This window comes from Diceros bicornis, chromosome 2 (assembly GCF_020826845.1).
Source record: "Diceros bicornis minor isolate mBicDic1 chromosome 2, mDicBic1.mat.cur, whole genome shotgun sequence".
In the NCBI taxonomy this organism is placed as follows: Eukaryota; Metazoa; Chordata; class Mammalia; order Perissodactyla; family Rhinocerotidae; genus Diceros; species Diceros bicornis.
In genome coordinates, this window is record NC_080741.1 from 87,413,419 (window position 1) to 87,437,233 (window position 23,815).

General features: G+C 40.9%; 1 protein-coding gene across 2 annotated transcripts in view; it reads left to right on the forward strand.

The window, feature by feature from the left end:
• The first annotated feature begins 12,411 nt into the window (after nucleotides 1-12,411).
• Nucleotides 12,412-23,815, forward strand: part of TMCC1 (transmembrane and coiled-coil domain family 1) — a 257,218-nt gene continuing 245,814 nt past the window's right edge. For both annotated transcript variants that reach the window (XM_058565856.1, XM_058565872.1), the window contains exon 1: nucleotides 12,412-12,506. The gene's annotated coding sequence lies outside the window, so the exon portion shown is untranslated. The remainder of the gene's footprint in view (nucleotides 12,507-23,815) is intronic.

Below are 23,815 nucleotides of genomic sequence, written 5' to 3' on the forward strand. Positions count from 1 at the left end.
TAAGATGGTAAATTTTATGTTATGTATACTTTACCACAATAAAAAATAGACAGTTATAGATTATAATCCATTGAATAAAATTGAAGTCAACGAGTCCATACTGACAATAAATAGAAAATAAGTAAATGGGGGAGACGGGAGGGCTCTTCCTTTTTTTTTGGTTTATTGTGGTAACATTGGTTTATTACGTTGTATAAATTTCAGGTGTACATCATTAATTATACTTCTATTTCTGCATGGATTACATCATGTTCTCATGTTCTCCACCCAAATACTAATTACAATCCATCACCACACACATGTGCCTAATCATCCCTTTCACCCTCCTCCCTCCCCCCTTCCACTCTGGTAACCACCAATCCAATCTCTGTCTCTATGTGTTTGTTTGTTGTTTTTGTCTACTACTTAATGAGTGAGATCACACGGTATTTGACCTTCTCCCTCTGACTTATTTCACTTTGCGTAATACCCTCAATGTCCATCCATGTGGTCACAAATGGCTGGATTTCATCGTTTCTTATGGCTGAGTAGTATTCCATTGTGTATAAATACCACATCTTCTTTATCCATTCTTCCCTTGATGGGCACTTAGGTTGCTTCCAAGTCTTGGCTATTGTGAATAACGCTGCAATGGACAGAGGGGTGCATGTATCTTTACGCATTGGTGTTTTCACGTTCTTTGGATGATTACCCAGCAGTGGAATAGCTGGATCATATGGTAGTTCTATCCTTAATTTTTTGAGGAATCTCCATACTGTTTTCCACAGTGGCTGCACCAGTTTGCACTCCCACTAGCAGTGGATGAGAGCTCCCTTCTCTCCACATCCTCTCCAACACTTGTTGTTTCCTGTCTTGTTAATTATAGCCATACTGACGTGCGTGAGGTTCATTGTGGTTTTGATTTGCATTTCCCTGATAATTAATGATGCTGAACATCTTTTCATGTGCCTGTTGGCCATCTGTCTATCTTTTTTGGAGAAATGTCTGTTCAGGTCTTTTGCCCATTTTTTAATTGGGTTGTTAGTTTTTTTCTTGTTGAGATGCATGAGTTCTTTATATATTTTTGAGATTAACCCCTTATCAGATGTATGGTTTGCAAATATCTTCTCCCAATTGTTAGGTTATCTTTCGTTTTGTTGATGGTTTCCTTTGCTGTGCAAGGGCTCTTCCTTAAAATGTTAACTAATAACGTGGATAAAGAGGTGGAATTGACAAATGACCATTTTACAGCAATCATAGCAAAGATTGATTTGGCAAATATCATCAATTGATGCTGAATCGAGGGAAGAAAATTTGGTGAAGAACATGACATTTGCATGGTCTTAAAGTGTTTCCCCACAGTTTGTTTAATGCAAGGGGAAAAATAGGAACTAATCAATGGAGAAAGCAGACACAACATTGACTGGGTGACCCATGTGAACATCACCAATAGGACTTGGTCATATATCACGTGCCTCCATACGTGATGCCCTTAAAAGGATACAACACTTATATAAAACCCTGGTTGGGATGCATTACCTGAATTTAATCATGAGGAAACATCAGACAAACCCACTTTCTATAAAACAACTGGCCTGTATTCTTCAGCAATGACAATGTCATGAAAGATAAGGAAAGGCTAAGGAACTGTTCCAGAATAAGGAGGCTAAAGAGACCTGATAACTAAATGCAATTCCTGATCCTGGACCGGATTTGGTACTAGAAGGGAAAAAAAGCTATAGGATACTGAGACAATTGGAATATGGACTGTTGATTAGGAGGTATTGTATCGATGTTAAATTTATTGAATTTGATAACTATATGGTGATTATGCAAGAGAAAATCCTTGTTCTGAGGAAACACTGAACTGTGAAGCATAAAGGGGCATAACGCATGCAAGGTATTCTCAAATGGTTCAGGAAAAAAACAAGAGAAAGAACGACTAAATAAATGTGCCAACATGTTAGAAATTGCTGAATCTGGGTTAATGGTATACAGGAGTTCTCTGACTTATTCTTGCAAATATTCTGTAATTTTGAAATTTTCAAAATAAAAAGTCAAAAAAATAAATAACAGTAATCCCCAAGAGCACACAGCTGCTAAAGATAGAGCTGAGATTTAAATTCAGGCTGTTTGGGCATTGGGGGACTCTGCTCTCTCTCTAGTCAGTTAGCTCCATCACTCCCATTTTACAGAGGAGCACACTGAGGCCCAGAGACAGAAGGGGATTTGCACTTGGTCATACCTTGAGTTGGTGGCAGCTTAAAGACCAGTCTCTGGGATCTCAGCCCAGTGAGCTCTACTGCTCTCTTGCACCTGTAGATAGAGCTGAGTGTCTGGCCTTGAGAGAGGACCACTGTTTCTCTGGAGTCTCCTGCGACCACTTGCTGAGCTGGTTGGATCTCAAGGTAGGCCCCTGTTGGCCTCATCTCTGGATCCCTGGGCAATGGGGACTGAGAAGGTTATGTTTAATTAGGGGAGGAACAGATCAGCCCTCATGGATTAAGTTGTACCCGTCTCTGTCCCGCCATTGTCTGCCCTGCTCAGCACCCTTTCTTCTTTTGGGAACAATACCTTCTTTTGGGGCCCTGTTCCTTTCTACTTTCTTTCTTTCTCTTTTTTTTTTTTTGTGAGGAAGATCAGCCCTGAGCAAACATCCATGCCAATCCTCCTCTTTTTTTTTTTTCCGCTAAGGAAGACTGGCCCTAGGCTAATATCCATGCCCATCTTCCTCCAGTTTACATGGGACGCCGCCACAGCATGGCCTGACAAGCGGTGCATCCGTGCGAGTCCGGGATCCGAACCTGGGCTGCTAGCAGCAGAGCCCTCGCACTTAACCACTATGCCACCGGCCGGCCCCCCTTTCTACTTTCTAACTACCATGTGGTTCTGCTAGGTGTCCAGTCACAATGTCCCACCCTCATGGCCACAGTTGATTGGTCTAAGGGTGGGCACTGGATTCAAAATGGGCCAGTCAGAGCCTTCCTTCGATATTTTCTGGACTGGATTTAAGGGAAGCAGGATATAGGCTTTCAAGCGTGAGGCTATCACGTGCGGGGCTCAGGAACTGACGGCAACCGTGTTCTCCATCAAGAGGAGAAAGCTGTGTGATAGAATAAAGCTAAGAGAAGCAGAGAGGAGAGACAGCGCCCTAGGGTCCAGGCATCTCTGAGGCCCTGTCATTTATTTCCACGGTTATGTTATACAAATATACCGGCATCCTTGCAATAAATTGCTCTGATTTTGCAGAAGCCTGTTTGTTTTAGATTTCTATCACCTGAAATCAAAAATAGACCAACAGATCTAACATCCCCACCACCAGCAATCCTGACCACAGGGCCCCAGCAGGGAGGCTGTGGAGTATTGTTCCCCTGGAGCCAGCTACACTCTTAGCTCTGCTTGGCTGTTGCAGAGCTGCCACTGAGGCCTTGTCCTACTGGCAACGCCTGATTCTCCGGGACGGCTGTGGTCCTTACGCTGAGGATAGGGCCATTTGTACTCACACCCCACCTTACCTGCTGGGCTTCCTGGAACGTGGCCTTGTCCTACTCCTCTCAGGGGTAAGGCTAGGTCAGTGAAAGGAATCTGTGGTTTATTGAGTGTCAACAGAAAGAAACAAGGGGAGGGAGATTAAAACTCATCAAGGCCCTCCTCTGAGGTTCTTGGTGGGAGGCAGACAAGGAGTTGGGAGAAGTCTTCTCTGCCAAGATAAAAGGAGACTGGTCACAATTCCTTACTTCTGGCTAAATTTTTAAATGAGGTATAAATTACATGCAGTATATCACACAAATCTTAAGAATACATTTCTACTATAGATACTCACCTGTGTCACCACCACCTAGATTAAGATACAGAACATTTCCAGCACCCAAGAAGACTGCTGCGTACCCCGTCCCAGTCAACGTCCTGATCCTCCACCCCTCTATTCTGATCTACCTCTGTCGTCATAGGTTAATTTTGCCTGTCTATGAACTTTATGTAATGGAATCATACAGCACATGGTCTTTTGTGTCTGGCTTCTTTTTCACTCAGTATAATATTGAGGATGCCTAATCTTTAACATTGGCCCCAATGCTCTCGATCTTCATGGTACTCCTGTAACAACAGCTAAAATTTGTTAGGTGCTAGGTCCTGTTCCAAGCACTTTACAGGTATATATTCACTTACTCCTCACCGTATCCTTTTGAGATAGTACAAATAAGGGAACTGGGGCACAGAGAGGTGAGGTGACTTGTCCAAGAGACAGGTCTGAAGTGGCAGAGTTCAGACTGGAAGGCAGGCAATCCATCTGTAGCACGTGCTTGTATCTAAGAGGTGGGAGATCTGCTATGTGTTTTAAGGGCTGAGAGAAGCCATCTAGGTAGATCTGGGTCTTTGGGGACTCAAATGGGATACCAGAAGTAAAAACGTGCTAAAAAGAATAAAGGGTTGTACAAATATAAGCCGGGGTCGTGCTCTGTTTAATATGAACAGGGTCACAATGTATTCATTTATTAATCCAATAAACATTTATTGAGCACCTAAACATACATGGAGGGTCAGTGGGTTCAGAACGACAGAGACAAAGTCCTCGCACCATGGCGCTCACAGTCCAGAGAGGAAAGCAGATGTTTAAGGGGGAACTTACATGTATGTTGGGCTAAGAAAGGGGAAGTTCAGTGTGCTTTGAGTGTGTGATGGGAGAAGCTGACCTTGTCTGTGGGGCCAGGGAAGGCCTCTCTGAGGAAATGACATTTCAGTTGAGACCTGAAATGTCAGCAGAGTTGGAAAGGAAGGTGTACCAGGCAAGGAAACAGCAGAAGCAAAGGCCCTGAGGTGAGAAAGAGAAACTAGCACAATAATTACAGATTCAAAGTCAAGAGCATATGATAACTTGCTATACAATAGTTACTTGTCTTACTTTCATGGAAATAAAATTCCTTGTGACAGTTTCAATGCTAACTTGCTCCAATACATTATGGTCACTAGATGTGACAGTCTTTTTGGTCGCTCTAGATCTTAACCAGTTTTTACTAAATTTTAATTTTGTGAAGCTACATTCTTTGCTGGTTACCCATATTAACAAAGTTAAACACACACTGAGAGACACAAGAGTATTTTGAAATGTGATAAATTATTGCTGCAAAAATATTGCAACACTTTACCGGAAGTTATGCCAGATTTTACCGAACAACTTAAGGTTTTTAGTTCCTCTGCATTCGTTTCCCATCATTATCATCACTAACTAATGTTCATTAGTCAATTTCAACTGTAAATTTTTAATAGTTGTTGTAGTTCATCTTCGTTATAATTTTTCAAATTACATATGTCATCTAGTTCAGTGTTTTTCAAGCTAGTGCACATAGGTATTGTCTCAGGGTCATGTTAATTTGAAGACTTTGACCACGTTGATCCGGAGTAGGACTGAGATTCTGCATTTTTAATAAGCTCCCACATGATGCTGATGCTGCTGGTTCAGGGAGCACATTTGGGTTTTTTTGTTAATTTTTTATTTTATGTTATTTATTTATTTATTTGAGGAGGATTGGCCCTGAGCTATCATCTGTTGCCAATCTTCCTCGTTTTCTTTTTCTCCCCAAAGCCCCAGTGCATAGTTGTATATCTTAGTTGTAGGTCCTTCTGGTTCTTCTATGTGGGACACTGCCTGAGCAGGGCTTGATGACCGGTGAGTAGTTCCACGCCCAGGATCCCAACTGGGGAACCCCGGGCCGCTGAAGCGGAGCACGTGAACTTAACCGCTATGCCACTGGGCCGGCCCAGGGACCACAGTTTGAATAGCAAGGATCTAGATTAGAAGATTGAAAAGATCATTATTTTCTTTCAGTATTGTAAACTTTTATTTTAAAAATGACATTGCAGTTTCCAATGTAGGATAAAAAAGAAATTGATTTTGAAATTTAGTTTTGGCTCATATTTGGGTTGAAGGATTTGCAACGGAAATATCTTTTTTCTTTTTTTTTTTTATTTAATGTTTTGTTTTATTTTTTTTCCTGAGGAAGATTAGCCCTGAGCTAACATCTGTTGCCAATCCTCCTCTTTTAGCTGAGGAACACTGGCCCTGGGCTAACATCCGTGCTCTTCTTCCTCCACTTTATATGGGATGCCGCCACAGCATAACTTGACAAGCAGTGCAACAATGCGTGCCCGGATCTGAACCCCAGGCCGCCGCAGCAGAGCACCTGCACTTAATTGCTACGTCACTGGGCCAGTCCCTGAAATATCCTTTTTCTAATATTTTCTATGTTGGAGAAATTGAAATCAATAGCAAGAGGCTCTGTAACTTATTTTAAAATTCAATAATCTATTTTTCTTTATTTTTTTATTTTTTGGTGAGGAAGATTAGCCCAGAGCTAACATCTGTGCCCATCTTCCTCTATTTTTTTCGAATGTGGGCGCCTGCCACAGCATGGCTTGATAAGTGGTGTGTAGGTCTGTGCCCGGGATCCAAACCCGTGAGCCCCAGGCCGCCAAAGCTGAGCGTGCAAACTTAACCACTACGCCACCAGGCCAGCCCCTCAATAATCTACTTTTTATAAGCATCATCATTTAGTTTTCCTTCAAAGAATTTCTTAATCCCTTTGAGTTTTTTTGAGAGCATTATATACATTGAATTTTTATTTTTATTTATTTTATTTATTATTATTTTTTTGTGTGTGAGGAAGATCAGCCCTGAGCTAACATCCATGCCAATCCTCCTCTTTTTGCTGAGGAAGACCAGCTCTGAGCTTACATCTATTGCCAATCCTCCTCCTTTTATTCCCCCCAAAGCCCCAGTAGATAGTTATATGTCATAGTTGCACATCCTTCTAGTTGCTGTATGTGGGACGCCACATCAGCATGGCCAGAGAAGCGGTGAGTCGGTGCGCGCCCAGGATCTAAACCTGGGCCACCAGCAGCAGAGCGTGCACACTTAACCTCTAAGCCACGGGGTCGGCCCTGCATTGAATTTTTTTTGAACATTGAATTTTGAATTTTCTGTGTCGTTTTGCGTAAACCATTATTTTTACTTAAAGCATCATGCCAAGTCAGTACTAAGCTGATAAATTTAGACATGAATATGTTTGAACATAGAACTTTGGTTGGTATTTTAGAACCCGTAATTCTTTATTAATATCATCATAAAAAAGATCATTACACATTGTTTGTAATTGAGTTTGTACTGGCATGATAGTATCAACTCAATTTTCCCATCACATATTTAACAGTGGTTTCAAATTTATATTTAGTGTGTTTTCAATACACCTGAATGTTTAACTGAAGCTGAAAAGCAGTTATATAGTTCTTTGAAGATATTTTTTAAATTTAGTAGTGTCAAAGGAGATTTTGACTGTATTGTTCCCTATCAAGTTTAAAGAATGCCTAAAAAAAGTATAGAATGGTGTAGAATTTTTTCAAAGATCTTCTATTGCAATATTTTCCACGTATATTTGCACCATTGTCATATTCCAGCTTCTCAAGTTATTTTTGTCAAGTTCAGTGTTTGTAAGTATTTTACTAAAATTTTAAAATAATCTTTCCCCAATATGACAAAAACCCTCCAAAATGTTCACATATAGAAGTATTTAGTTTAGAAACCTAAAAATCTAATCATAATTATTATCTGTGCTACATACACACATTAGGTATTGAATCTAAAATAATGAGTAATATTAAGCACTTCTCACTTTATCCCAAAATATTTCTTTCATAGCACCTGCTAACATTTTAATAAATAAGTTTTGTATTTCATCCCCTGAGAAATGTGTAATAGTTTTTTGGTGCCGATATTTGCTTTCTGCATAAATGTTCTGCCATGATATTACCAAATTTTGCCAAATGAATAATATTCTGATTTCCATATTCTTAAAATTGAGTAAGTGTCTGCATGCTAGATATTGCCTCACCAAGAGCAGATTCATTTCTATAATGTTTTCAACAAGAGCACACCAATATTTTTTCCCATTTTATATAATCTCTGTTCTGCAACACTACCTTTCACTGTGTCTCATATATCTCTGTTGCTCTTCTCTGTATTTTCTCTCCTTTTTTTTTTCTGTACTTTAATCCGAATACTTTCTGCTGTCTGTCTTCCAGTTCACTAACCTTCTGTTCTGCTGTTTCTAATCTGCTGTTAATTCCATCAAATGAATTCTTTTTTAATAACAATTTTATTGAGGTGAACTATACATACAATAAACTGCACCTATTCAAAGTGTACAATTTGATGAATTTTTACATATGTATACACCCATGAAAACACCACCATAATCAAAATCATCCTCCAAAGTTTCTTTGTGCCCCTTTACCTATCATCTTTCTCTCCACATCTGGCCCCAGACAACCACTGATCTGCTGTCACTACAGATTAGTTTCCATTTTCTAGAATTTTATATGGAATTATACAATATATATTATTTTGTTTTTGGCTTCTGTCACTCAGTATAATGATTTTGAGATTTGTCCACATTATTAAGTGTATTGGTAGTTCATTAGTTTTAATTGCTGGCTAGTATTCCATTGCATGGATTTAATGCATTTTTGTTAATCCATTCACCTGTTCATGGGTGTTTGGGTTGTTTCCAGTTTTTTGATACTGTGAATAAAGCTGCTATAAATACTCTTTTACAAGTCTGGGTGTGGATATATGTTTTCATTTCTCTCAGGTAAATACTTATGTGATAGCCTTTTTGAGGTGTCAACTTGTCTAGAATATAGTCCTCAGTTATTCTATACTATTCAACACTAATCTAAGTGTCGCTATGAAGGCATTTTTGTAGATATGGTTAAAGTCCATAATCGTTGACTTTAAGTAAGGGAGATTATCCTAGATAATATGCCTGGGCCCGATTCAATCAGTGGAAAATCCTGAAAAGCAGAGTTGAGACTCTCCCGAGGAAGAAATTCTGCCTTAGGACAGCAGCTTCAGTCCTTGCCTGAGTTCCAATCTGCCCTTCCTGACAGTCTGCCCTATGGATTTCAAATTTGCTTAACCAGTCCTCCTCCCCACCCTTAATCGCACAAATAAATTCCTTGAAATAAATCTCTTATTATATATCTCCTACTGGTTCTGCTTCTCTGTTTGAACCTTGACTGATACAGATTTTGATACTGGCAGTGGTTCTAGAGGAATAGAATCTTAAGGATGAATTTTCTGAATTGGTTCTGGATTTTCTTGAATTGGTTCTCTAATCTGGTTAGATTTAAAGGTACTAATGACTCTATTTCCAATGTTAAAGAGGGCATCAGGAGTCCATGGCATGATGAGGCATTGGATACTCTTAATCAAATATGGATAGAAAGTGAGGTCCTGAGTGACCATGTATTTGCTACCTTAGACTATTTTAGTCGAACTAAGAAATATAATGGGATTGGCTGGTTGCTCCTAATTGCACTGAAGAAGGTAGGGATAGAAAAGGGATGAGCTCAGGGCTTCAAATTCCTAGCTCAAGCCCTGTACAGATGATCTGACGGCCTCTGTAGCTGCCTTGAAAGACACCCTCAGGGCCAAGGTTTCTGAAAACCAAACCCAGAGCTTCATTCTGCAAGTGGTTGATAGAAATGCTGTTTAGAGACTTTGGCAGGCCCCTAGAAGTAAATCACACAGCAGACCTTTAGGACTTTGGAGCAAAGCCCTGTCATCCCTTGCATGTAACTACTCTCCTTTTGAGAAACAGCATTTGGGTTGCTGCTGAGCCATAGTAAAGACTGAACTCTTAACCTTGTGACCTGAACTGCCCATCATGAACTGGGTGTTGTCTGATCCACCAAGCTGTAAAGTTGTGCATACAAGGCAGCACTAATTGAAGTGGTATATATGAGATTGGGCTTGAAGGGGCCCTGGAGGCATAAGTAAGTTGTATGAGGAAGTGGCCCAAACACCCATGGTCCCTACTCCCACTATGTTATCTTCTCTCTCTCAGCTCACACCCATAATCTCACGGGGCATTCCCTATGACCAGTTGACTGGGGAATAGAAAACTCAGTCTTGGTTTCTAGCCTGGTTTACGATGATTCTGCACAATATGCAGAACCTCGGTGAAAATGAATGGTTGCAGCACCACAGCCTCTTTCTGGGATATCCTAGAAGAATAACATGGAAGGAAAAGCCTCCCTGTTGGCAGAACTTCAAGCAATACACCTGATTGTTCATTTTGCCTGGAAGAAGAAACGGCCAGAAGCTCTGCTGGTCTAGATGTCTTAGTTCCGAAAGGAAGAATACTTCCACCAAAAGACACAACAATGTTTCCATTGAATTGGAAGTTGAGATTGTCACCTGGTCGCTTTGGGCATCTCACTCCTCCAAATCAACAGGCAAAGAAGGGAGTTCTTGTACTGGCTGGAGTGACTGATCCTGATTACCAAAGGGGAAATTCAATTGCTACTACACAATAGAGATATATTATTAGTTAACTTTATATCGCAGTATTAAGCTACAGGATGTCAAAAGCGGAAAGGGAACATCACCCAAGGACTTTGCATCCTCTTTTGGGGAAAGTGCTATGTGTTTTTGGTGGTCTGCAGGTTAGTTGTATCAAGCTAGGTGAAAGTGTGACTTTGTTATTGTCTTTATTTGGAGCTTAAGCATAGTTAAAAAGATGCGTAGGAGTGGGATTGCTGGGTAGTCAGTCTTTAATTCTAGCTATCCTGATGAGGGTGTAGTATATCATCGTGGTTTTAGTTTGCAAACCCCTGGATGACTAAAGATGTTGAGCATATTTTTGTTGCTTATTCGCCATTTTTATATCTTCTTTGGTGAAGTATTTACTAAAACCTTTTGCCCATTGTTTTATTGGGTTGTCTTCTTATTATTCAATTATAAAGGTTCTTTATATATTCTGGATACAAGACTTTTGTCAGATATATTGTATTGCAAATCCTCCCTCCTATCTGTGGCTTGCCTTTTCATTTTCTTAATGGTGTCTTTCAAAGAACAAAAGTTTTTAATCTTGATGAAGTTCAACTTATGAATCATTTCTTTTATGGTTTGTGCTTTTTGTGTCCTAAGAAATCTTTGCCTACCTCTAGGTTACAAATATTTTTTGTTTTCTTCTAGAAATTTACATATAGTTTTAGCTTTTACATTTACAGTTATCATCCATTTTTAGTTACTTTCCTCCGGGGCTTCCTTCCGTGCTCCAGAGGTCTGTAAATGCATCCCCACTAACCTCCAATCTAAGAATCAAACTTGCCACCTACCTGACCTTCACTCTTCATCCAATCTATCATCAAGTCCTGTCCATTTTACTTCCCTAAAAAGTGCTCTTTTCTACCACCACTAGTCTACCTTGCCTTGACTGTTAAAGTAGCTTCCTAATTTGTCCTCGTGCCCAAACTCTGAGCCCCCTCCAAACCACTCTTTAACTGACATTGGAGTGATGGGTTAAAAAACAAAACAATGAAAATTCCTCAATGGCTTCCCCAAACTCTCAGATTAAAGCCTCAAATCCTTACCTCAACTATTGCCTACCTCTCCCCACTCTCATCCTCTACTCCACATTCGGTGGTCTTTCATCGCCCCATTCTGGCCATGCCAAGCTCTCACTCCTTGGACCTAGTTAACTCCTTCCAAGTTAACCTTCTGATTCCAGCCCGAACATCCTCGACTAAATCAATCTCCCCATCCCCCCTAAACAGGCTGTCTTAGCATCATGTACCTCTCAGAAAAGATTTCACTAATTGCAATTTTTTGTGTGTGATTCTTCTTTTAACATTTTCTTTCTTCACCAGATCTAACTTCATGAGGCCGGGGACTCCACATTGTACTTCCAGCAGCTCGAGCAGGGCCTAGCACATAGAAGCCTCAATACATAAGTGATGAACGAATAAATGAATTAGGAAAATGGTGTAATAAGGGGATAGGTTGATGGTTGCTTGTGGTCCCTTCAGGGGTGATATCGGACGCGAAACAGTAACAGCCTCTGCCTTCTCTCAGCAGCGGCCGAAAACCTGCTAGATCCGAGAAGGAAGGCCTTGCGGTTCAAGGTAGGGAGAACAGGTGTGTGACTAGGAGCGGCGGCCAGAAATCCGCTCAAACGTACATTGCTCCGGGCCCTTGCCCCCGAAAAAAAGGGGTCGAGTTAGAGGAGTTCGGTTCCTGGAGATTTCGCCGGGAGGAACCCAACGAGAGAACCCCGGCGCCACCTGTAGCGGATCAGCTCAGCGCCCAGCGACCACATGGGTGGGTGGGCGGGCGGGCTGGCTGGGGGCGGAGCCACGCTTTCCTCGGCCGCTTCCGCCCCCTGCGGCGTGCGCGTGCCCGCCGCCGCCTCGCGCGTGCGCCGCCGGCCGGGGGCGGAGGTTGTGGGCGGTGGCGGCGGGCGCGCGCGCTCTCGCCCCCACGCGCCGGTTCGTGCTCCCGCGCCCGGGCTGAGGCGGCGGCGGCGGCTGCAGTGGCGGCGGCGGCGGCGGCGGCGGCGCGGGGGGAGGGCCGGGAGGGGGGTGGTTGGGGGAGGATGGACCGGGCGCGGCGGCCTCAGCGGCAGGAGCTGGTGCTTGAGCTCGAACGACGTCGCTGGCGGAGACGCCGGCTGCTCCTCCCCTCCTCGCCGGTGAGTGAATGCCCCCGCCCCGGACGCTGGCGTCGGCCGCGGCCCCTCACCGCTCCTCCGCCCCGGGTGGGGAGAGTCGTGAAGGGAGCGTGGCCCGGCGGCGCCGCCGACGCGGGCCCGGCCTCCCGCACGCGGCCTGGCGCGGCTCGGACCCTCGGTCGCCCCCGTTCGGGGCTGAAGCCCTGGGCCTAGGACTCGACCCCCAGCATCCCGCCGGGCCCTTTCCCTTCCCGGCTCGTTCCGCTGTCATTTTGATCCAGGAGTGTCTCTCCCCACCCCCCTCTCCTCGCCCCCTTCCCTGCACCTCCCCCTTCCCCAGGGCCGAGGGGAGGGAGGGGCGTGTGAGGAACGGGGCCGAGGCACGAGGGTCTGTTTGGGAGCTGGCTCTGGTGGGGGTCTGGGGTCCCAACAGCCCTCGCTCGCCCTGGCTTCCCCAGAAGTTGGCCACCAGGGCTCAGCCATTGCCACCTGAAACCAGTTTTGCACCAGTTTTGCACCTTTTGTTTTGATTTTGAACTTGTCCTTTGGGGGTAGGAGGGAGCCTGCTGTACTGAGAACGGAAGAATAGATGGTGCAAGGTGGGATGTGAGTCCAGGCTGGCTGGGCTTGGCCTCAGAGTGCCTTTTATTAACCCTTTTAGGAAGGGAAAGGGGCGCAGTGAGTTGCACCTTCCCGGTAGGGCCAGAGATGCGTCGATAGCTTGCCAACCCCTGCTTTTACAGCCTAAGCAGAAGTGTGTGTAGTGTTGGTCTAGTGGTCGGTTTGCTTCATCTCTTAACAACATTAATGGTGAGGATCCCCCGGTGAATCTGCAGCTGAGTTTCTTGAGGCAGCCCTCTTGAGCTGTTGGCTAATTTCCTCCCCTTGTCTTTGGTGACAGCTTACACGTTAGCCTTGGTAGATCCTAGCAGATGCTTTTGCGGGCTGCCTTTTCATCCTGACTTGTCATAGAGGAAAGGAAGATAAACACACATACACACCAGTACAGAATGGTTGCTATAAGTCTGACATACTTATCAGAGGTATCTGTACCATAAGCATCTCTGTGAAAGGTCTGAGTTCCTAAATTAGCTAATTCTTAAAAAAAAAAAAAAAATCCGGGGCTTAAAAAGTAAGTAGCTGCTTTAAAATAAAACAGAACTTTGATTTGTTTATGCCACCAATATCTTAAATTTGGAAGTGATTGGTTAAATCAAATCCTTGACTTTGAAGTACCTGTGTCTAGAAATTACTGCAAAACCTGGAGGAAAGAACCTTATGAAAATGTTAATGTGTTAAGGGCAAGACTCCTTCAGGAGGTAGATACATTTTTTTTTCCTCCATTTGTAGATTAGAAGAGTGAGACTCGAATTGTGAGTAGATGGTAGTTTTACTGGTGTCATGTAACAAAACAATGCTTATGGGTGGGATTTTAACTCAACAATACCTTGTCCCCTACCAACAGAGTTGGCTTGTATTTTTTTCAAGTCGCACACCCACTCTCTGGCTAGTATAGAAAGATTGAAAAGCTGCTTCTGGTCTGTGGGCGGTAACCTTTTAATTTCTGAAGAGTTTTCAGCTGCTTACAGAATAGATTGCTGATCAGCATGGGAAAAATTTAGATATTAAAAATTCATTAGCACATGATCTAGATCTGTTATAATTTTGAGCACTTACTGAGATTTGGCATGGTTGGGGGGCTGTGTACTATGTGTAGGAAATGAGATTTCTCAGAGTATTTGCATCTTAAGGTAAACAGAAGCACAGTCAGCTGACAGAATGTTGTGACACTTTGCAGTAGTTGAGAGAATCTTTTATGAGCACAAAAGACCCTGTACAATTTGATGAAGAAACCCAGTGACCTGGACTAGTTGGTGATCACCATTACTTTGAGCTGTTTACTTCTTCTCTCTGCTAGAATATTTCTCCTTTTCTGCAAGAGTTTTTATAAGCCTGTCATATATGTACAAAACCTATAATGGCTGAGGGCTTAAGTTTAAACTCCTCAGAGTGGCATTTATGGATCACTCATCAAATATTTATTGAGCCCTTATTTCGTTCCAGGATTTTTTCTAAGTACTGATCACAGTGGAGGCACAAAACAGACAAGGTCCCTGCCCTCATTGAGCTTTATTCTGTTTGTGTGAGAATGAGGGTAACAAATAAGCAAATAGATAATTTCAGATAATGCTATAAATCAGTGATTAGCAAACTTTTTCTGTAAAGGACGAGAAAGTAAATATTTTAGGCTTTGTGGGCCATACAGTCTCTGTTGCAACTACTAAACTCTGTTTTAGTGCAAAAGCAGCTACAGGCAGTGCATAAACAAGCTTGTCTGTGGTCTAATAAAACTCTGGACACTGAAATTTGAATTTCGTATAATTTTCCCATGTCACAAAATATTATTATTCTTTTTGATTTTTTTTCAACCATTTAAAAATGTAAAAACCATTCTTAGCTCATAGGCGATGCAAAAACCTGGGCGGGGGGGGGGGGTGCGGGCATGGGGCCGGCCCAGTGGCGCAGGCGGTTAAGTGCACGCGCTCCGCTGCAGCGGCCCCTGGTTCGCCGGTTCGGATCCTGGGCGCACACCAACACACCACTTGTCAAGCCATGCTGTGGTGGCGTCCCATATGAAGTGGAGGAAGATGGGCATGGATGTTAGCCCGGGGCCAGTCTTCCTCAGCGAAAAGAGGAGGATTGGCAGATGTTAGCTCAGGGCCGATCTTCCTCACACACACACAAAAAAATGTGGGGCAAGCCAGATTTGGCCTGTGGGCCCTTTATAGAAAAAGGTTACTGACTCCTGATATGAACTATGAAGAAAATAAAACAAGCTAAAGTCATGTGAGTGACTGGTTGGGGTGGTAGAGAGGCCTCACTAAGGAGAAGATATTTGAGTTGTGGCCTGGCAGATAAAACAGCAAGCACAAAGATCCGCAGGTGGAAATGGGCTTCTCCTATGTTCCCCAGCGTTGAACTTCCCCACGTTCTGTGTCATTCTTCTTTTGTGTCTTTTTTCATTTTGTTGTTCTTAAGTAGGGTGCCCTCCTCCTGTCGGGTTTTAAAAGTCTACCCATTTTAGAATCTAAGACTTGGAAGAGATCTTAACTTTTTACCCAATTGCTCTCGTCTAAAATGTTCTCAGTGGTTTTTCAGCCTCTGTTTGAATGCCATTGATGATAGAACATTCGTTACTTTGAGGTAGCTGTGCCATTTTTAGATAGCTCTAATTGTTAGAATGTTCTTCATGTTGTAATAGGACTCAGCCTTTCTACCTCCTTTCGCTGATGCTGCGTTCCAGTGCCCACAGAGTAAGCCTGTGGTGGGGTTGCACTTCATCCCCAGGATTCGGTTCTAAAGTCAGTGTATGAGACAAGAATTACATAAGTTGAGAAGTCTACTTGCAAATCCCTTAAATTGCTTAAAAGTATGGTGTGCATGTTTGTGTATATATAATCGTATATAATTCTTATGTACTTTATAGCCTGAAAGCCACTGTTCTTGATTGAAGGAAGGAGCAAGAGGAAAATTATGATGTAGATAGAATTATGATGTAGGTCTTCAAATGATTTTGTTTTTTAAAACAGCTATCAAGTTCCTGTCAGAGAATGGGGGATAGTGGAGAATTTTAACGTGTTCCTGCTTCCTTGCAGGGTTTATTTTATTACATTTTTACATGAAGCCTCTATTACGTTAATAAATGTTTAGAGAAGCATTGAGAATATTAAACAAGATAGTATATATGGAGGCACCTGGCACATGGTAAGTGGTCAATAAATGTTTGCAGGATTTGAATCTAAATTGTTGCTTCATTGGGCTCACATGCACACTGTCCTTTGAAAAGTTGTAGAGAAGAACTTGGCCACCTGCTTCCTGTCTTTCCAAATTGGCATTTCCTGTTGTGGCTCTACTGAACAGCTGTCACTGTGTCCTTGAGTGTTGGTCACATTTTATCAGAGGTCAGCTAGTAAGTTGGGTATATGATGTAACACTATTAGTTCTGCCACATGACCCTTAAAGTATTTGAATATTGCTGTTATGTCTCCCGTTTAAGTCTTCACTTTTCAGGGCTAAATATTTTCATTTCTTTTAGTTTTTTTCTTATTTCTTCACCCTTCTGGTTGTTCTGGTAAGTGTACCAAATTATCATTGTTCTTTTTTACTTTGGTACCCTGAAGTGCATTTTAAGATACAAACCAAGTTTCATCTCGTTAATGAAGTCTTCCCTCATAATTCTAGACCTTCTCTATACTCCTAATAAACTTTTATCTGTACTTCTCAATTTAATATTTTCTTGTTTTTGTATTTTATGCTTGTTTCATGAGCATTTGTCTTACCTCTCAATGACACAACAAGCTTCTTGAGGGCCAAGACCGTATTTTAGGCATCTTTTGTGTCCCCCATGCACTGAGTAGAATTTCAGGTATGCAATAGATTATAATTAGTTTATAATTTTTTAAAAATAAACTTTTAAAATAAACTTTTTATTTTAGAACAGTGTTAGATTTACTAAATTATTGTGAAGATAGTACAGAGAGTTCCTGTCTATCCCACACCCAGTTTCCTTTATTATTAACACCTTAGTGTGGCACTTACGTCACAATTAATGAACCAATATTGATATATTATTACTAAGTTTATACTTTATTTAAGAGTTCCACAGTTTTTTCCTTAGTGTCGTTTTTTGTGTTCCAGGATGCCATTCAGGATGCCTCATTACATTTAATAGTCATATCTCCTTAGCTCCTCTTGGATGTGACAGTTTCTCAGACTTGACTTGTTTTTAATGACCTTGGCAATTTTGAAGATAACTGGTCGGGTAGTTTTGTCCACTGTCCTTCAATTGGGATTTGCCTGATGTTTTTCTAGTGGTTAGATTGATGTAATGTGATTTTGGAAGGAAGACCACAGAGGTAAAGTATCATTCTCATCACATATCAAGAGTGCATACTGTTGATATGACTTACCAGTGTTGATGTTAACCCTGATCACTAGCTTGAGGGTAGTGGTTGTTTTCTCCACTGTAAAGATACCCTGTTGTTCTTTCCATTCTATACTTTGCTCTGAAAGAAAGGCACTATGCATAGCCCAGACTTAATGAGTGATAAGTTATGCTTCAGCTCCTTAAAGGTAGAGTATCTGCATAAATTTCGTTGCTCAAATTATTCCAGCTTTCGCCCATTGGGAGCTGTCTGAGTTGGCTCCTGTATCTCTTTCCTTTGACATACTCCCAAGATTATTTGTGTGTGTGTGTGTGTGTGTGTGTGTGTGTGAGCACACACTTTCTTTCTGGCAACATGAAATGCTTCAGGCTCATCTTTTATATATTATGCTCCATCCCTATTGTCAGCCACTTTTCCAAGGAGCTCCAGTTCCTTTTATTGGAAAATGGTATTAGAAACCAAGATCTGGGTGCTAGATGTGCTAGTTGCTACTAGAGTATTGTTGCTTCTAGGCCCGCTGAGTGACAGAGCAAGGAGATATGTGTGTATATATTAAGCTGTGTATATACTCATATCTGTAAATATTTCTATATGTAACCATTTGTCTCTGTATTAAGCTAAACATGAATTTATACTGATGTCTCCAATTCTACTTCCTTACCACATGGATCATTCAAACCCCCTCCACTTCACCAGTGAGAAACCTGGCTCCCATCCTCTGCTATCTGTTTACTTAATTCTTCAATTCCAGTATACATGTGTAGTGATTTCAGAATTGTTAATCTGTGCCCCTGTAGAAATCAACTTGATCGACTAGGGTACAATACTTATGGATAATTCCTTTTGCCTTTAGTCTTATAGACTCCACTCCTTTCCAGCATTACTTAGGTCAACACCCTATTCCTCCACCTCCTTTGTGCTTATGCTTTAAAGTTTTATGGGTTTTGACCGACTTTTAATATCTTATATTTACTATTACTGTATCATATAGAATAATTTCACTCTTACAGAAAATTTGTGCCTGACCTATTGGAGGCTCTCCCCACACCAGCCCCTGGCAACCACTGATCTGTTTTAGTGTCTCTATAGTTTTGCCTTTTCCAGAATGTCAGTATATTAAATTTTAAAAAGTATTTTTGAATGTTTATGAACACAACATTTTGTTAAGTAGTGGGAGATACAAGTACTAGATAACTAATACTTGGAAAGATATATATTTTTTTCTGTTGAGGTAAAATTCACATAACATAAAGTTCATCATTTTAAGTATTTAAAATGTGCAGTTCAGGGGCCGGCCCCGTGGCTTAGCGGTTAAGTGCACGCACTCCGCTGCTTGCGGCCCGGGTTCGGATCCCGGGCGCGCACCGACATACCGCTTCTCCGGCCGTGCTGGGGCCGCGTCCCACATACAGCAGCTAGAAGGATGTGCAGCTATGACATACAACTATCTACTGGGGCTTTGGGGGAAAAAAAAATAAATAAAATTATTAAAAAAAAAAAAAAGTGCAGTTCAGAGGCTTTGAGTACATTCATAATGTTGTGCAACCATCGCCACTATCTAATTCCAGAGCATGTTCATCACCCCTAAAAGAAACCCCATATCCATTAAGCAGTCCCTCTCGCCACCCTCTGGCAATCACTAGTCTGATTTTTGTCCTTATGAATTTGCCTATTCTGGACATTTCATTTAAATGGAATCATGTATGGCCTTTTGTTTTTGGCTTCTTGTTTTTAAGGTTAATCTATGTTGTAGTGTTTCAGTACTTAATTCCTTATGGCTGAGTAATAATACATTGTATGGATATACCATGTTTTGTTTATCCATTCTTCTGTTGATGGACATTTGAATTTTTTTCACTTTTTGGCTATTATGAATAATGCTGCTATGAACATTTGTGTATAAGTTTTTGTTTAAACATATGTTGTAAATTCTCTTCGGTATACAACTAATGTATTTCTTTTGATAAATTTTATTTTCATATTAAAAGGAAAGTTACTCAATGGCTTACTTGTGGTAGAGTGCTAAAAGAATGCTATGTTCACTTGACATGGTATTCATCAGTTACTGAAATCCTATTGTCTTTATTTATTTTTATTTTTTTAATTAAAGAATTTTTTTAATTGAAGTAACATTGGTTTATAACATTATATAAATTTCAGGTGTACATTATTATATTTCGATTTCTGTGTAGACTATGTCATGTTTACCACCCAAAGACTAATTACCATCCATTACCATACTCATATGCCCAGTCACGCCTTTTGCCCTCCTCCCTCCCCCCTTCCGCTCTGGTAACCACCAATCTAATCTCTGTATCTATGTATTTGTTGGTTGTTGTTTTTATCTTCTATTTATGAATGAGATCATATGGTATTTGACTTTTCTCTGTCTGACTTATTTCACTTAGCATCCAAGGTCCATCCATGTTGTCGCAAATGGCAAGATTTCATCTTTTTTTTTTATAGCTGAGTAGTATTTCATTATGTATATATACCATATCTTCTTTATCCATTCATCCCTTGATGGGCTCTTAGGTTGTTTCCAAGTCTCGGTTATTGTAAATAATGCCACAATGAACATAGGGGTGCATATATATTTAGACATTTGTGTTTTTATGTTCTTTGGATAAATACCTAGCAGTGGAATAGCTGAATCATATGGTAGGTCTAGTCTTAATTTTTTGAGGAATCTCCATACTGTTTTCCATGGTGGTTGCACCAGTTTGCATTCCCACCAGCAGTGTATGAGAGTTCCTTTTTCTCCACATCCTCTCCAACACTTGTTATTTCTTCTTTTGTTGTTTATAGCCATTCTGATGGATGTGAGGTGATAGTTCATTGTGGTTTTGATTTGCGTTTCCCTAATAATTAGTGATGTTGAGCATCTTTTCATGTGCCTGTTGGCCACCTGTACATCTTCTTTGGAGAAATGTCTGTTCAGATCTTTTGCCCATTTTTTAATTGGTTGGTTAGTTTTTTTGTTGTTGAGATGTATGAGTTCTTTATATATTTTGGATATTAACTTTTTATCAGATATATGGTTTGCAAATATTTTCTCCCAATTGTTAAGTTGTCTTTTTGTTTTGTTGATGGTTTCCTTTGCTGTGCAGAAGCTTTTTAGTTTGATGTAGTTCCATTTGTTTATTTTTTCTTTTGTTTCCCTTGCCCAGTCAGATGTAGTATTTGAAAATATGTTGCTAAGACTGATGTCAGAGCATACTGCCTATATTTTCTTCTAGAAGTTTTATGGTTTCAGGTCTTACACTCAAGTCTTTAATCCATTTTGAGTTAATTTTTGTGTATTGTGTAAGATAATGGTCTGTTTTCATTCTTTTGCATGTGGCTGTCCAGTTTTCCCAACGCCATTTGTTTTATTTTATTTTATTTTTTTTGTGAGGAAGGTCAGCCCTGAGCTAACATCCATGGCAGTCCTCCTCTTTTTGCTGAGGAAGACCGGCCCTGAGCTAACATCTATTGCCAATCCTCCTGCTTTTTTTCCCTTTTTCTCCCTAAAGCCCCAGTAGATAGTTGTATGTCATAGTTGCACATCCTTCTAGTTGCTGTATGTGGGACACCGCCTCAGCATGGCCGGACAAGCAGTGAGTCGATGTGCGCCCGGGATCCGAACCTGGGCTGCCAGTAGCGGAATGCATGCACTTAACTACTAAGCCACGGGGCCGGCCCCCAACATCTATTGAAGAGACTTTCCTTTCTCCACTTTATGTTCTTGGCTCCCTTGTCGAAGATTAGCTGTCTATAGAAGTGTGGTTTTATTTCTGGGCTCTCGATTCTGTTCCATTCATCTGTGTGTCTGTTTTTGTGCCAGTACCATGCTGTTTTGATTACTATCACTTTGTAGTATATTTTGTTTTTTATAATTTTATTTGTTTATTTTTTCCCCCCAAAGCCCCAGTAGATAGTTGTATGTCATAGCTGCACATCCTTCTAGTTGCTGTACGTGGGACGTGGCCTCAGCATGGCCGGAGAAGTGGTGCTTCAGTGCGCGACCGGGATCCGAACCCGGGCCACCAGCAGCGGAGCGCACGCACTTAACCGCTAAGCCACGGGGCCAGCCCCTGTAGTATATTTTGAAATCAGGGATTTGATACCTCCAGCTTTGTTCTTTTTCTCAGGATTCCTTTGGCTGTTTGGGGTCTTTTGTTGTTCCATATGAATTTTAGGATTCTTTGTTCTATTTCTGTGAAGAATGTCGTTGGGACTTTGATAGAGGTTGCATTGAATCTGTAGATTGCTTTAGGAAGTGTGGACATTTTAACTATGTTAATTCTTCCAATCCAAGAGCATGTGATATCTTTTCATTTCTTTGTGTCTTATTCAGTTTCTTTCAACAATGTTGTATGGTTTTCAGTGTACAGGTCTTTCACCTCTTTGGTTAATTTATTCCTAGATATTTTATTCTTTTTGTAGCAGTTGTAAATGGGATTGTATTCTTAATTTCTCTTTCTGCTACTTCGTTGTTAGTGTATAGAAATGCAACTGATTTTTGTATGTTGATTTTGTATCCTGCAGCTTTACTATATTCATTTATTATTTCTAAAAGTTTTTTGGTGGATTCTTTGGGGTTTTCTATATATAAAATCATGTCATCCGCAAATGATGACAGTTTCACTTCTTCCTTTCCAATTTGGATCCCTTTTATTTCTTTTTGTTGCCTGATTGCTCTGGCTAGGACTTCCAATACTATGTTAAATAAGAGTGGTGAAAGTGGGCATCTTTGTCTGGTTGCTGTTTTTAATTTAATCTATTTATTTATTTATTTTTTTCCCCCAAAGCCCCAGTAGATAGTTGTGTGTCGTAGCTGCACGTCCGGGCTGCCAGCAGTGGAGCGCGCGCACTTAACCGCTAAGTCATGGGGCCGGCCCTGGTTCCTGTTTTTAAAGTGATAGCTTTCAGTTTTTCTCCATTGAGTATGATATTAGCTGTGGGTTTGTCATATATGGCCTTCATTATGTTGAGGTACTTTCCTTCTATACCTGTTTTATTCAGAGTTTTTGTCATAAATGGATGCTGTATCTTGTCAGATGCTTTCTCTGCATCTGTTGAGAGGATCATGTGATTTTTATTCTTCATTTTGTTAATGTGGAGTATCACGTTGATTGATTTGTGGATGTTGAAACCCTGCATCCCTGGAATAAATCCACTTGATCATGGTGTATGATCTTTTTAATGTATTATTATATTTGATTTGCTAGTATTTTGTTGAGGATTTTTGCATCGATGTTCATCAATTATATTAGCCTGTAATATTCCTTTTTTGTGTTGTCCTTGTCTGTTTTGGTATCAGGGTAATCTTGGCCTTGTAGAATGAGTTAGGAAGCTTCCCCTCCTCTTCAATTTTTGGAAGCGTTTGAGAAGGATAGGTGTTAAGTCTTCTTTGAATGTGTGGTAGAATTCACCAGGGAAGCTGTCTGGTCCTGGACTTTTATTTTTGGGGAGGTTTTTGATTACTGTTTTGATCTCTTTGCTGGTGATTGGTGTATTCAAATTCTCTATCTCTTCTGGTTCAGTTTTGGAATGTTGTATGATTCTATGAATTTAGCCATTTCTTCTAGATATCCAATTTGTTGGTGTGTAACTTTCCATAGTATTCTCTTATAATCTTTTTTTTTTTTTTTTGTTGAGAAAGATTAGCCCTGGGCTTGACATCTGTGCCCATCTTCCTCTACTTTGTATGTGGGATGCCTGCCACAGTGTGGCCTGATAAGCGGTGCGTAGGTCTGTGCCTGGGATCCGAGCCTGTGAACCCCACACCACCGAAGCAGAGCATGCAAACTTAACCTCTATGCCACCAGGCTGGCCCCTCTTGTAATCTTTTGTATTTCTGAGGTGTCCATTGTAATTTCTCCTTTTTCATTTCTGATTTTATTTATTTGAACCTTCTCTCTTTTTTTTGGTGAGTCCAGGTAAAGGTTTGTCAGTTTTGTTTATGTTTTCAAAGAATCAGCTCTTAGTTTCATTGATTTTTTTCTGTTGTTTTTAAAGTCTTTATTTCATTTATTTCTGCTCTAATTTTTATTATTTCCTTCCTTCTACTGATTTGGGGCTTTGTTTGTTCTTCTTTTTCTAGTTCTTTTAGGTGCACTGTTAGATTGTTTATTTGAGATTTTTCTATTTTGTTGAGGTAGGCCTGTATTGCTGTCAGCTTCCCTCTTAGAATCACTTTTGCTGTATCCGATAAATTTTGGCATGTTATATTTTCATTTTAGTTTGTTTCCAGGTATTTTTTGATTTCTCCTTTGATTTCTTCATTGACCTAATAGTTGTTCAGTAGCATTTTGTTTAATTTCCACATATTTGTGGATTTTCCAGTTTTCTTCTTGTAGTTGATTTCTAGTTTCATACCACTGTGGTCAGAAAAGATGC